The sequence below is a fragment of the Armigeres subalbatus genome, chromosome 1 (assembly GCF_024139115.2).
Source record: "Armigeres subalbatus isolate Guangzhou_Male chromosome 1, GZ_Asu_2, whole genome shotgun sequence".
Lineage (NCBI taxonomy): Eukaryota > Metazoa > Arthropoda > Insecta > Diptera > Culicidae > Armigeres > Armigeres subalbatus.
In genome coordinates, this window is record NC_085139.1 from 170,921,404 (window position 1) to 170,926,117 (window position 4,714).

The window sequence follows — 4,714 nt, forward strand, 5'->3', positions numbered from 1 at the left end:
TCTGATCGTTTGAGTCAACCGATATTGGCGCCATAAAAACACTTGCGATGGTCATCAGGATGGTAGAAGACAATGGCAACGAAGTGTTCAGGGTTAGTTGTGCTGTTATGAATGTTTTTAATAATGAAAATCATATTACAGAACGAATATGGATCTTAACAGAACGAAAAAAAAATCAATTCAAATTATATTACGGAATTTTTTTAAGGTAGTTTTAAAGTTAATTCCAAAGCAATAGTTATCTATATATATAAAAACCAATCTATGTATGTATGTTCGCTAACTACTTCTGAACCACTTGGCCGATTTCAACCAAATTTGGTACAGACATTCTCTATCCTCAGAGGAAGTTAACAAAGGGGTGGGATGGTCATGTAGAAAAGGGGAGGGTGGTGGGAGGGTTTTGTTCAGAAAACGAACAATTCTGTGTAACTTTCAACTCCCAGGACCGATTTCAACCAAATTTGGTACAGACATTCTCTATCCTCAGAGGAAGTTAACAAAGGGGTGGGATGGTCATGTAGAAAAGGGGAGGGTGGTGGGAGGGTTTTGTTCAGAAAACGAACAATTCTGTGTAACTTTCAACTCCCAGGACCGATTTCAACCAAATTTGGTACAGACATTCTCTATCCTCAGATGAACTTAACACAGAGGTGGGATGGTCAGGTAGAAAAGGGGAGGGTGGTGGGAGGGGTTTTGTTCAGAAAACGAACAATTCTGTGTAACTTTCAACTCCCAGGACCGATTTCAACCAAATTTTGTACACATATTCACTACGAGGAGGTAATCATATGGGAGGGATTTGGGAAAGGGGAGGGTCTGGAGGAGGGGTTTTGTTTAGAAAACGGGCAATTCAAAGTAAATCATGAACCCCTGTACCGATTTCAACCAAATTTGGTACACACATTCTACATCATAAGGAAAAGATAACAAAGGGATGGGATGGTCATTGGAAAAAAGGGGAGGGTATAGGGGGAGGTGTTGTCTTTGGAAAACGAGCAACTCAGTGTAACTCCCAACCCCCAGGACCGATTTCAATCAAATTTTGTACACATATTCACTATGAGGAGCCGATCGTACGGGAGGGAAATTTGGATAAGGGGTAGGGGTCTGAAGGAGGGTATTGTTCAGAAAACGGGCAATTTAGTGTAACTTCTGAACCCCTGTACCGATTTCAACCAAATTTGGTACACACATTTTCTATCCCTAGGAGAAGATAACAAAGGGGTGAAATGGCCGTTGAGAAAAGAGGAAGGGTAAAGGGAAAGCGGTTGTCTTTAGAAAACGGGCAATTCAGTGTAACTCCTGACCCCAGGACCAATTCTAAGCAGATTAAATGATTAAATCATTCAACTCTATGATTAAAGATTATGATTAATGAATTATAATTTTTGAAAATGATGACTGATAATGATTAATGATTAAATTCATTTTGACAATAATTAACGATTATGAATAATAGATGAAAAAACCGTTGGATTATGATTAACGATTACCGATCGTGATTAAATGTTGACACACTATGTGTATGGTTAATGATTAACGATCGATATGATTAATGATTGATGATTATGAATGATCAAATTGCATAGTGATCCATAATCGAGTAACCTTTATTCCAAATTTTAAAAGGTATGATAATTATATGATAATGATTCAAGATTAATAAATAAAAGCAAGGTATGCAATGATCCAATGTTCCAGCATAACTTCTGTACCCTTGCCCGATTTCAACCAAATTTGGAACAAACATTCTTTTTCTTAAGAAGGCGAAGATGACAGGGATCGATCAACTCAACACTTCATCGAAATCATGGTTTGCCCAGAGAAAAGCAATGATTAAAGTGTTTCCTTCTGGACGGTAAATGTGATCATTTCTTTAAAAATAGACGTTTTTCCGGAATAAGGCATCGGTGTATGTTTTTCCTTCTTTAGAAATAGACGTTTGCCCGGAATAAAGCGATTTTGGGTTTGATCCCATTTTCAAAATCAGTCAATGTTTTCAAATGTAATCTACCTTCTTTTAATCAAATGATGAAATATCAATAAGAAAACACAATTATCCTTTTGACCTATTCCAATTCCGATGGTGAAAAAAACTGCGAATTAAACTGGCAACTCCGAGCAAGGCCGGGTACATAAAGCTAGTAATACATATTTGTTCTGTGTTAATAAACGTTTCACGCATAACAGACAATCTACTAAATATTCACTTTCTATTGTCTTCTAGGTGAGAGATTACTTCTACAAAGCGGTAGAACTTCATCTAGCCGACAGCCAAACAATTTACAACGCCATCGTCCAACAGTTCCATGAAGATGGAATCGATTATAAGAAACATCTCGTCGGTTTCGGTTCGGATGGTGCATCAGTTATGATGGGGTCGGAGAAGTCTGTCATGCGACTACTGAAAAACGACTGTCCTGCTTTGATTGTAATCAAACGTTCCTGCCATTCTTTGGCTCTCTGTGCAAGTTACGCATGTGAAAAGCTGCCGTCGTATTTGGAGCAGCTATTGCGCGATATCTATAGCTACTTGTCATGCAGCCCAAAATGTTCCAAGGAGTATGCCATGATTCAAAGCATCATGGAGGTCAAGCCGCTGAAACAATTGCATCCGTCAGCCATCAGATGGCTATCACATGAATCAGTAGTAAAAAGGAATATTGATCGTTTTTCGGAGCTAATCATGTTCTTTACATTCCAAGCAAACTGCGACAATAATTCAACTGCCCAGCGCATCCTTCATCACCTCAACGATCCCATGACAAAGCCATTACTCCATTTTTTGCAGTATGTCCTACCGCTTGTTAACAAAGTCAATCGTATCTTCCAATCAGAAAACCATGAGCTTACTAACATGTACAGTGAAATCAAATCACTTTTGCTGATTCTTCTTTCCAACATCTGTGAGGATGACTTTCTTAAAAATATCAAAGACAGCTGTTTTTTAAACTTTGAACAACATCTTCGCGAGAAAACTAAGATCTACGTAGGGGTAGCGGCAGAGAACCTGGCAAGTAACTAAACTTTAACTTAAATGATCCCGTTCTTAAGACAGCTTCGCACATCGATCCAAAGAATTTGAAGAACATTACCAGTCTCACCTCGATTCTAAAAGAGTTTCCAAACTTTTTGAAGAGCGAAGACGAGCAAAAGTTGAAGAACGAGTTTCGGGAGCTCAGGGTAGCGATCCTTAGCGAAAAAATTCAGATCGAAGAGCAAGACGATACGATGACAGGCTGGGCGAAATTACTGGGCAGTAAACGGCGAGATGGAAAGCTGGCATTTCCATTATTAAGAAATTTTATCAAAAATTTTCTTCTCATCGCTCATTCGTCAGCAGCTGTCGAAAGGGTGTTCTCACAGTATAACCTGAATAAAACGAAGGTTAGGAACCGACTGAACACCAGCACAATTGATGCTATTTTACGTTCGAAATGTTACGTTAAAAGGAAAGGAGGAGTTGTTAAGCTGGCTTTAACGGCACAGTTCAATTCGAAGATCAAAAAGTCAATGTATTTACATCACAATTCTGAATGATTTTTAACTTGATTTATAACCTTCACTTCCAATAAATGGGATGGTACAAAAATACCTCAAAACTCACTAAGTTTTATAATATACTCAAATTTTGAATACCTGCATGTTTCCAAAAAAACCAACAAATGTAAAAACATTTTTATATTGTTAAAAAGTAAGTATTTTTGCTATTAAGTATTCAAGTTTAGAGCTGGAGCCTAGAGCACAAAGCAACAGTTCGCCAATCAGCCCGTCGCAATTAACCCACGGGAATACTGTCGAATTTGACGGGTGAAATGACGAACGGATGACATGCGCTTAAGCCTGACCTACATCAAGATTTTTTTAAAGATATTTTGCTGACAAATAAAGATAAAAAAGATTTTCACGCCTGAAAATAAAGGTGAGGTTAGAAAAATATGTGGCAACACTGAGAAGACGTGATAGACATTCAGGACAGAGTATTGCCTATGTGAAATTGCAGGCGGTGTTGATGACATGGGGCCCTCCTTAGCCTAGCGGTAAGATGCGCGGCAATAAAGCAAGACCATGCTGAGGGAGGCGATTCCCGGTGCAGGTCTAGGCAATTTTCGGTTTAGAGATTGTCTCGGCATAAAAGTATCATCGTGTTATTCTCATTCTCATACGAATGCAAAAATGGTAACTTGGCTTAGAATCCTCGCGGTTAATAACTGTGGAAGTTCTGAATGAACACTAAGCAGCGAGGCGGCAATGTACCAGTGGGGGATGTAATGCCAATATAAAGAAGAAGAAGCTGATGACATCTGTCGGATGTGTCCCCAACAACCCGAAACCATAGATTACGTTTTGGCAGGCTGCCCAATACTCGCAAATGCAGCCTACACTGAACGACACGATAGTGTTACGAAGAATTCGATCCACAATAACACTTTTCCTTTTGCGGGCGTCCCACCAACGCAGTGGAAGAAACTTTCGAGTGCGGGAGTCTTACCACGCAGGATTGTGATCATTCCAATAGGAGAGGATATACGGAGAAGGATATAAGAGAAGTTATGAGAATTAAACCTATCTCAAACTATAGAAAATTTCGTTGGTTTTAAATATTATTTGATTTATAGCGAAAGTGGAAGTACCTTTCAACAGAATAATCTGGGGGATAAGTTTATCCACCAAATAAGAGTGTATAGGAAAGTCTGTCAAAATGTTTAAT